The sequence below is a fragment of the Acinonyx jubatus genome, chromosome B3 (assembly GCF_027475565.1).
Source record: "Acinonyx jubatus isolate Ajub_Pintada_27869175 chromosome B3, VMU_Ajub_asm_v1.0, whole genome shotgun sequence".
Lineage (NCBI taxonomy): Eukaryota > Metazoa > Chordata > Mammalia > Carnivora > Felidae > Acinonyx > Acinonyx jubatus.
The window spans coordinates 31,701,539-31,712,732 of NC_069386.1; the positions used below are offsets into that span (position 1 = coordinate 31,701,539).

The window sequence follows — 11,194 nt, forward strand, 5'->3', positions numbered from 1 at the left end:
AAAAGTTAAACATAAAAATTACCTGATGGTTCAGGAATTCCACTTCTAGGTACATACCCAAAAGAATTGAAAGCAAGGACTGAAATAAATTCTCGCACATTAATCTTCATAGCAGCATTATTGACAATAGCCAAAAGGTAGAAATAATCCAAACACCCATCGACAGATGAATGGAAAACAAAATGTGGTATACACATATAATGGAATATTATTCAGTCTTTAAAAAGAATGAAATTCTGATACAACATGTATGAACCTTGAAAACATTATGCTAAGTGAAAAAAAAAAAAAAACACACGAAAGGACAACAATTGTATGCTCCCACTTATATGCAGTACCCAGAAGAGGCAAATTCATAGAGACAGAAAGTAGCTTAGAGGTTAGCAGAGGCTTGGGAGTAGGAAGGAATGAGAAGTTACTATTTAATGGGCATTATGAAAATTAATAAAGGGAAACCACTAAAATGGAATCGGAAGGCTGGTAGGGGGAGCTCTCATGTCCTACCATTCATCGTCAATTACAAATCCAAGAGGAAGAAATGGACTTTGCATCTCCGTACTCCTTTACTATCCAGGCAGGAGGGAAAAGGCTACCCTCCTCTCCCCCTAGCAACAGCCCAGCCAATGAGAGACAATTACTACTCAGCCAATGAGAAGCCACTATGCTTCCAAATCCTGGTTTACTTCACTGGACTTTTTGTTTATAACACCCCTCCCAACTTCTCCCTTTCCTCTATAAAAGAGCAGTTTCTCGCCTTTGTTCTCCAGACTTACCTATGGTTTTTGCTGTGGCTTGCGGGTCCCAGATTGCAAGTCTCTGCTATTCCCGAATAGACCCATTTTTGCTGGTAAAATGAACTGGCAGTTTTATTTTTAAGGTTAACTAACAGTACAGTTTATGTTCAGGATGGTGAAAAATTCCAGAAATAGATGGTGGTGATGGTTGCACAACATTGAATATTCTTAAATGCCACTGAATTGCATACTTAAAAATGGTTAAAATGGAAAATTTTACATTATGCATATTTTACCACAAGAGAACGCTTTAATAGAAAAACCGCAAATAAGGAAAAGAAAGGGGTTAAAATGAAAGCTAAAGAAGGTGGAAGGCACAGAAGGAGGAGGAGCTTAGAGCCCTTGGGCCCTGCAGAGCCAGGCCCCAGCAGCACTCGGCATAGGTGGCCATGGGGAAGCATTACTTCTGTGACTACGGCAACCACTCCTTCCAGGACAAGCTCCACACCCACAAGAAACACCTGAATGGGCTGCAGCACCTCAAAGCCAAGAACGTCTGGTATGACCTGTTCTAAGATGCGTCTGCCATCTTGTTAGATGAACAGAAGAAGCGGCCCCGCGGGAAGTTTCTACTGACAGGCCAGTGTGACTTTGGCTCCAAATGCAGATTTCCCCACATGTCACAGACAGACCTGCAGGGGCAGAGTATCCAGGTGGAGAAAGAGAGGTGGGCCAGGAAGTGGCCACTAAATGTCCTCAAGCTCCCTGAGGGCCATCTAGAAGACTGGTTGGAAAAGAGCCAATCGGCTGAGCTCAGCCCCAAGCAGCAAGGACGAACCCATGAGAACCACCGTCTTCCACTATCCTGGAGGCTAGCCACCAGTCCAAGAGCTGTCTGCATTCCTGTGGGCAGCCCCACCCAGGGGGTGGTCCCTGAAGCCCAGAGTCCACTGAGACTGAGGGCTCCCTCCCCACCTGCCTCCCTCTTGTCAGCTTCTGGGTTAGTCACAATAAAGAGAAGGGCTTGTTCTGGGGACACCAAGGCCCCCTCCTGCTGCACCCCATGGAGCCTCTGAAACCATCAGCTTGGCTTGGCCTGACTGAGCCCCCACAGTCTCCCTACCAGGTGTAGCCCTGGTCCTAGCTCTGTTCCAGGCAGCTTCCCCCTCCCTCCCTCATGGGACATCTTCAGAAGATGGGTGAGAAAACTTTCTTCTGGATGTTTATAAAGAAAGTTTGTCAAGAAAAAGAAAGGAAAGAAGGAAAGAAAGAAAGAAAGAAAGAAAGAAAGAAAGAAAGAAAGAAAAGAGAGATGAAGGAAGGAAGGAAGGAAGGAAGGAAGGAAGGAAGGAAGGAAGGAAGGAAGGAAGGAAGGAAGGAAAGGAAAGGTGATTGTAGGGGTAATAAGAAATTAATAGATCCAATTTCTCATGAATAAATTTAAAAGAGTGGGTAAGATTCCCTAGTAAATACATATAGTACCAAAACTGGCTCAAGAAGAAAAGAAAAACTGGACAAATAGATAATAGTGAAAAAGAAGTCAAAGAGAGGCGCCTGGGTGGCTCAGTCGGTTGAGTGTCCAACTTCGGCTCAGGTCATCATCTTGCAGTTTATGAGTTCGGGCCCCTCGTTGGGCTCCGTGCTGACAGCTCGGAGCCTGCAGCCTGCTTCGAGTTCTGTGTCTCCCTCTCTCTCTGTCCCTCCCCTGCTCATACTCTCTGTCTCTCAAAAATAAATAAATGTTAAAAAAAAAAAAGAAGTCAAAGAGCTACCTTCCCTTCCGTTGCCCTGCCTTTCCCCTCCAAATCCCAGGCCTGTAGGTTTATGTATGCAAGTACCTTAGAGTTATCTGAGTACATTTTAAAATACATATATAGATTTCCTGGCTTCCCAGACTCAATGAACTAGAGTCTCCAAAGTTTGCCCTGACAATCTATTTTTTCCATTAAGATTTTGTTTTCAAATGTTATGTATGGTGGTTGTGTAAAAAAAAAAAAAAATCCAACAATAAAGACGTGCATAAAATAAAAATGAAGTCCCCCCATTTCTCTCCCACTCCTTCTGAGTTAACAAATGTTATCAATTTATGTATATTATTTCATATTTTTCTTGTATTGGTACAAAAATTAATGGAATCTATAAGGGGCGCCTGGGTGGCTCAGTCAGTTAAGTGTCCAACTTTGGCTTGGGTCATGATCTCACAGTTCATGGGTTTGAGCCCCGTGTTGGGCTCTGTGCTGACAGCTCAGAGCCTGGAGCCTTCTTCAGATTCTGTGTCTCCCTCTTTCTCTACCCCTCCCCGGCTCGCACTCTGTCTCTCTCTCTCTCAAAAATAAATAGTAAACATTAAAAAAGTTTTTTTTTTTTAAAATATAGTCACAGTATATGCAGTAGTCCTTGGACCAATGTTTGGGTGAATTTAAATTAGCCCAAAGCGTGGAAAAACCTGAAATGTCAGCCAACCATTCTTTAAAGCTACTGTAGCCCTGAACCCAAAACCAAGAAAGATCACATGGAGAAAAGAACAACTATCAGAACAACCTCATTTATGAACACAGATGGAAAATTAGAAATAAAATACTAGCAAAGATTGTGGTCAAGCACACACATCTGACTATTCTTTCTCCTAAAACTCCATTAACGTGATAGAGTAAAATAACCTAATACAGCAAAGAGAATGATGATGGACCATCACCAAGCAAGAGACTTCCTAAGCTTTCTGGAAAACAGTAAGTAGAGAGAATTGATGGATGAGACATGGAGTGAGCCCACTGTCCAGAATAAATGAAGAAAGGGGCCTTTAGCTGAGGAGGGAGCTGGAATGCCCAGCAGAGCCCAAGAGTTGGTAGGGGAGGACAGTAGAGATACAAGGAGATCTAAAAGGAAGCTAAGTGGAAGTCTTTCTATAAACAACTTCCCAAGAGGCCATCCTTGGACCATCCCGCCCCTGCTATCAGCACTCAGGCAGAGCTCACCAGAGAGGGTCAACCACAGAGAACAAAGGTTGCTAGGTGGGTAATAATCTCAGAATAGGTCTTCTCCTTTAAAAAAAAAAAAAAAGTTTATTTTGAGAGAGAGAGAGAGAGGGAAAGAGAGAGAGAGAGAATGTGCAGGGGGAAGGGGAAGGGAGAAAATCCCAAGCAGGCTCTGCACTGTCAACACAGAGCCCTACATGGGGCTCAAACTCAAGAACCATGAGATGATGACCTGAGCCAAATTCAAGAGTCCAGATGCTTAACCAACTGAACCACTCAGGTGCCCTAAGATTTTCTCCTTTTGAGGCGTCTCTTCCTTTCCCTCCCTCTAATTCTAAAAGTCAGCTCCAAGCCCTGTCTTGGCATAATAACAAACCTCTGGAGCCTCTGATCAGCTTTTCCCTTCAGAGAGATACTGAATGAGGAAACAGATCTAGACTTATACAGTACACAGGAAACTCATACCAGCTACACAGAAATACCAACATGGTTTTTCTCTCTTAAATATAGAAAAGCAAATATAGATCACCGCACACACAAATAGAAGAAAAAGATCAGGATTTTAAAAATCTGGCCTAAAAGGAATAAGGAATTCAGAGAACAGAAAACCTTTAAAAACTACCTATTCAGAGAGATTTTTAAAAGGTAATATATCCATAAAAGAATTACAGATTGCTCTGATAAAATAACACTCACAGAATAAGAAATTGCTCTTAGAATTTTAAATATAATCGCTGAGGTTAGAAATATAATAGAAGAATTGGCGAATAAAGAAAATATCTTAGGACACAGAACAAAAAGCAAAAGGCCTGGGAAATATGAGAGAAAAAGGTAAGACAAAGAAAATTGATCCAGAAAGTCAAACATTCAGAAACGGAGGAAAAAAACATGGAGGGTCAGAATTTATCCCAAGTAGTGAACAGACAGTAGTTTTCTAATTGAAAGATTCCAGCAAGTATTAAACATAATAAATGGAAAAGACCCACACCTCAACACACCCTTATAAATTTTGGAACACCAAAAATAAGTGCCATTTCCAAAACTTCCAAAGAAAAACCCTTTTATTGAAGTATAGTTATCATACATGTTATGTCAATTTCAAGCACACGATATAATGACTAAATAATTCTACACATTACTCAGTGTTCATCACGATAAGTGTAGTCACCTTCTGTCACCAACGTCATTACCATTGTTATTTGACTATTTTCTCTATGCTGTATTTTCATCTCTGTGACTTATTTATTTTGTAACAGGAAGTTTGTACCTCTTAATCCCCTTTTTGTACTGCACCCAACCTCTCATTCACCTCTTCAACAATTTATTCTCTGTATTTAGGAGTCTGGGGTTTTTTGTCCCTTTGTTCCTTCATTCTGTTTCTTAATTTCATATATGAATGAAACCATATGGTATTTGTTTTTCTCTGCTGACGTATTTCACTTAGCATAATACCCTTTAGGTCCATCCATGTTGCAAATGGCAAGATCTCTTTTTTTATAGCTGAGTAATATTCCATTGTGTATATATACCACATCTGCTTTATCCGTTCATCTGTTGATGGACACTTGGGCTGCTTCCATATCTTGGCTATTGTAAATAATATTGCAATGATGTGAGAGTGCATATATCCTTTTCAAATTACTATTTTAGTTTTCTTTGGGTAAATACTCAGTAGTGGAATTACTGAATCATATGGTATTTTTATTTTTCACTTTTTGAAGAAACTCCATACTGTTTTCCATAGTTGTTGCACCAGTGTTCATTCCCACCAAGAGTGCACAAGGTTTCCTTTTTTCCACATCCACACCAACACTCATTTCTTGCTTTCTTTTGGATTCTAGCCATACTGACAGGTGTAAGGTGATATCTTATTGTGGTTTTGATTCACATTCCCCTGATGATTAGAGACATTGAGTATCTTTGCATTTGTCTGTTGGCCACCTGTATGTCTTCTTTGGAAAAATGCCCATTTTTAATCAGATTATTATTATTATTATTATTATAATTTGTTGTTGAGTTGTGTAAGTTCTTTATATATTTTGGATACTAACCCCTTTCAGATACATCATTTGCAAATATCTTCTCCCATTCAGTAGGCTGCTTTTTTGTTTTGTTGATCATTTCCTTTGCTGTGCAAAAGCTTTTTATTTTAGTGTAGTCCTAATAGTTTAATTTTGCTTTTTTTCCCTTGCCTGAGGAGACATATCTAGCAAAATGTTTCTATGGCCGATGTCAAAGAAATTACTGCCTGTGTTTTCTTCTGGGAATTTTACAGTTTCAGGTCTCACATGTAGGTGCTTAATCTATTTTGAGTTTATTTTGTATATGGTGTAAAAAAGTGGTCCGGTTTCATTCTTTTCTTTTTTTTTAAATTTTTTTAATGTTTATTTTTATTTTTGAGACAGGGAGAGACAGCATGAACAGGGGAGGGTCAGAGAGAGAGGGAGACACAGAATCTGAAACAGGCTCCAGGCTCTGAGCTGTCAGCACAGAGCCTGACGCGGGGCTTGAACTCGCGGACCACGAGATCATGACCTGAGCCAAAGTCGGATGCTTAACTGACTGAGGCGCCCAGGCGCCCCAAGTTTTTTTTTAAATTTTTTTTTAATGTTTATTTTTATTTTTGAGACAGGGAGAGACAGCACAGTTTCATTCTTTTCATGTAGCTGTCCAGTTTCCCAACACCATTTATCAAAGAGACTATCTTTTTCCCATTGCATATTCTTGTCTCCTTTGTCGTAGATGAATTGACTATAAAAGAGTGGGTGTATTTCTGGGTTCTCCATTCTGTTCCATTAATACCTATGTGTTTATTTTTGTGCCAGCACCATACTGTTTTGATTATGATATCTTTGTAGTATATCTTTAAAATCTGGGAGTGTGATACTTTCAGCTTTGTTCTTCATTCTCAAGATTACTTTGGGGTCTTTTAATTGTTTTATTTCTGTGAAAAATGCTGTTGGTATTTTGTTAGGGATCACATTAAATCTGTAGATTGCTTTGTGTAATATGGACATATTTGACAATATTAAAATTTTGACAATATTAATTCTTCTAATCCATGAGCATGGAATATCTTCTATTTGTGTCATCTTTGATTTCTTTCATCAGTGTTTTATAGTTTTCAGGTTTTTCACCCCTTTGGTTAAATTTATTCCTAGGTATTTTATTCTCCTTGATGCACTCATAAATTAGATTTTTTAAATTATTTATTTATCTAATTTAATTTATTTATTTGAGAGCGAGAGAGAGAGAGAGAGAGAGCGCAAGCAGGGGAGAGGAAATAGGCTCCACACTCAGCATGGATCCCACAACGCTGGGATCATGACCCAAGCCAAAATCAAGAGTCAGATGCTCAACCAACTGAGCTACCCAGGTACCCCAGGATTTTTTTCTTAGTTTCTCTTTCTGCTACTTTATTATTAGTATATAGAGGTATATTAATTTTTTATGCTGTGACTTTTTTTTAATCAGTTCTAACAGTTTTTTGATGGAGTCTTTAGGGTTTTGTCTACATAGTATCTATATTTAGTATATTATCTATGTATAGTATCATGTCATCTGCAATAGTGGGAGTTTTACCTCTTCCTTATCAATTTGAATGTCTTTTATTTCTTTTTCTTATCTGATTGCTGTGGTTAGGGCTTCCAGTACTATGTTGAATAAAAGTGATGAGAATGGACATCCTTGTCTTTTTCCTGATCTTAGAGAAAAAGCTCAGTTTTTTATTACTGGGTATGATGTTAGCTGTGGGCTTTTCATATTTCGCCTTTAATAAGTTGCAGTATATCCCTTCAAAACCCAATTTGTTGAGAGTTTTTATCATGAATGGACATTGTACTTTGTCAAATGCTTTTTCTGCATCTATTGAAATGATCTTTGTCCTTTCTCTTGTTAATATGATGTATCACATGGATTGATTTGTGAATGTTGAATCACCCTTGTATCTCTGGAATAAATCCACTTGATGGTGGCAAATGACTTTTTTAAAACTGTATTGTTGAATTCAGTTTGCTAATATTTTGTTGAGGAATTTTGTATCTATGTTCATCAGAGATATTGGTCTGTAGTTATCTTTTTCTGTAGTGTCTTTGTTTGATTTTGGTATCAGAGTAATGCTGGTAAGTAAGGTTTTGTTCTATGAGAGAACAAATTTGGACCACAATTTTCCACCTGCCTACAAGATGTTCACTTCAGACCTAAAGGCAATTTAGGACCACTGCTTTCCTTCCTTTTCTATTTTTTTTTTTTTTTTTTGGAATAGTTTGAGAAGAATAGGTATTATCCCTCTTTAAATGTTTGGTAGAATTCACTTGTGAATCCATCTGGTCCTGGACTTTTGTTGGGAGTTTTTTAAAAATCACTGATTCAATTTCATTATTAAGAATTAATCTGCTCAAATTTTCTATTTCTATTTTCTATTTCTTCCTGATTCACTTTTTGTAGTTTATATGTTTCTGGGTATTTATCCATTTCTTCTAAGTTGTCCAACTTGTTGGTATGTAATTTTTCATAATATTCTCATAATCTTTTGTATTTCCATGGTATCAGTTGTTATTTACCCTCCTTCATTTATGATTTTATTTATTTGCATCCTCTAATTTTTATTGATTGATTGATTGATTGATTGATGTGTTTATTTTTGAAGGAGAGAGAGACAGAGCATGAGCAGGGAATGGGCAGAGAAAGAAGGAGACAGAATCTGAAGCAGGCTTCAGGCTCTGAGCTGTCAGCACAGAGCCCGACACAGGGCTCAAACCCATGAGCTGTGAGATTCTGACCTGAACCAAAGTCGGATGCTTAACTGATTGAGCCACTCAGGCACCCCTCGAATCCTCTATTTTTTTTCCTTGATGAGTCTGTCTAAAGATTTATCAATTTTGGTGATCTCTTCAAAGAACCAGCTCCTGGTTTTAGTAGTCTTTTCTTGTTTTAGCTTCTGTTGCATTTATTTTTCTCTCATCTTTATTATTTCCTTTCTTCTATGGGCTTTGAATTTTATTTTTTCTTCATTTTCTTTTTCCTTAAGGAGTAAGGTCAGGTTGTTTGTTTGAGATTTTTCTTTTTTCTTGAAGCACACTTGTGTTGCTATAAACTTCCCTCTTAGAACTGCTTTTACTGCATCCCAAAGATTTTGGACCATTGTGTTTTTTTGTTTTTGTTTTTGTTTTTAATGTTTTTAAATGTTTTTTTATTTATTTTTGAGACAGAGAGAGACAGAGCATGAACAGGGGAGGGTCAGAGAGAGAGGGAGACACAGAATCTGAAGCAGGCTCCAGGCTCTGAGCTGTCAGCACAGAGACCGACGCAGGGCTCAAACTCACGACCGTGAGATCATGACCTGAGCCGAAGTCAGACGCTCAATCGACTGAGCCACCCAGGTGCCCCATGGACCATTGTGTTTTTAATTTTCATTTGTCTCATGTATTTTTTAATTTCCTCTGTGATTTTTTTGGATAACCCATTCATTGTTTAGTAACCTGTTATTTAGCCTCAATGTATTTGTATTCTTTCTAGATTTTTTATTGTGATTGATTTCTAATTCTGTACATTGTGATTAGAAAAGATGCATGATATGACTTCAATCTTCTTGAATTTATTGATATTTATTTATTTTATTTGTGTGTGTGTGTGTGTGTGTGTGTGTGTGGCCTAACATGTGATCTACTCTGGAGAATGTTCCATGTGCATTTGAAAAGAATATGTACTCCTCTGGTTATTGGAAGGAATGTTCTATATATATCTGTTAGGCCCATCTTGTCTCTATCCATTGTTGCAAGTAGGGTGTTAAATTTCCTATTATTACTGTATTACTTATTGTGTTGTTGACTTCTTCTTTTAAGTCTTTTAATAGTTGCTTTATGTATTTAAGTACTCCCATGTTGAGTGCATAGATATTTACAATTGTTATATCCTTTGGATTATTACCTTAGCGTTATAGAGTGTCCTTGTTTCTTGCTATAATTTTTGCTTAAAGTGTACCTTATCTGATACAGTATTTCTTTTTTTTTTAATGTTTATTTATTTTTGAGACAGAGAGAGACAAAGCATGAACGGGGGAGGGTCAGAGAGAGAGGGAGACACAGAATCCGAAACAGGCTCCAGGCTCTGAGCTGTCAGCACAGAGCCCGTCGCGGGGCTCGAACTCAGGGACCGCGAGATCATGACCTGAGCCGAAGTCGGATGCTCAACCGACTGAGCCACCCAGGCGCCCCTCTGATATAGTATTTCTATTCCAGCTTTCTTTTTCTTCTATTTGTATGTTAAATGTTTTTCCATCCCTTCACTTTCAATATGCATGCCTTTAGGTCTGAAGTGAGCCTCTTCTAGGCAGTATATGGATGGGTCTTGCTTTTTTATCCATTCAGTCACCCTATGGTTTTTTGATTGAAACATTTAGTCCATTTGCATTTAAGAAATTATTGATAGGCATATACTTATTGCCATTTTGTTATTTGTTTTACAGTTCTTTCTTCTTCTGTTGTTCTCTTCCATTGTGGTTTGATGGCTTTCTATATTGTTATGCTTGTATTCCTTTCTTTGTGTGTGTGTATATCTATTACAGGTTTTTGATTCATACATTAAGTTCATATATAACAGCTTATGCTTATAGCCATCTAGTTGATGGTCACTTAAGGTTGAACATATTCTAAAGGCACTAGATTTTACTCCCCCCCCCACCACGTTTTATCTGTCTGATGTCATATTTTACATCCTTTTATTTTGTGAATCACTTGACTGATTTTTGTCAATGCAATTGATTTTACTGCTTCTGTGTTTTAACCTCCATACTGTTTTTTGTTTGTTTGTTTGTTTGTTTGTTCGTTTGTATTTAAAATTTTTTATTTTAAAGAAAGAGAGAGAAAGAGAGTGTGTTAGCAGAAGAGAGGGGCAGAGAGAGAGAACGAACCTCAAGCAGGCTCCATTCTCAGTACAGAGCCCAACATGGGACTCGATCCCATGACCCAGGGATCATAACCTGAGCTGAAATCAAGAGTTGGACTCTCAATTGACTGAGCCACCCAGGTGCTGCTCCGTACTGGTTTTATTATATGTTTGCATTTACCTGTGACATTTTTTCCTTTCATAATTTCCTTATTTCTAGTTATGGCCTTCCCCCCCCCCACTCAAAGAATTCTTTTTAATGTTTCTTACAAGACTAGTTTACTAGTGGGGCACCTGGGTGGCTCAGTTGGTCGGGGGTCTGACTTTGGCTCAGGTCATAATTTCTCAGTTCAGAAGTTCAAGCCCCACGTCGGGCTCTGTGCCGACAGCTCAGAGCCTGGAGACTGCTTTGGATTCTGTGTCTCCCTCTCTCTGTTCTTCCCTCCCTGACTTGAGCTGTCTCTTTGTCTCAGAAATAAACATTAAAAAAAAAAAAACTAGTTTGGTAGTGATAAACTCCTCTAACTTTTGTTTGTCTGGGAAACTCTTTATCTCTCCTATTCTAAATGATAACCTTGCCAGATAGAGTATTCTGCTTTT

The 11,194-nt window shown here is 38.4% G+C and overlaps 1 pseudogene; it reads left to right on the top strand.

Moving 5' to 3' along the window:
* Nucleotides 1-1,183: 1,183 nt before the first annotated feature.
* LOC106979403 (zinc finger matrin-type protein 5-like) lies at nucleotides 1,184-1,812 on the top strand (annotated as a pseudogene).
* The last annotated feature ends 9,382 nt before the right edge of the window (nucleotides 1,813-11,194 follow it).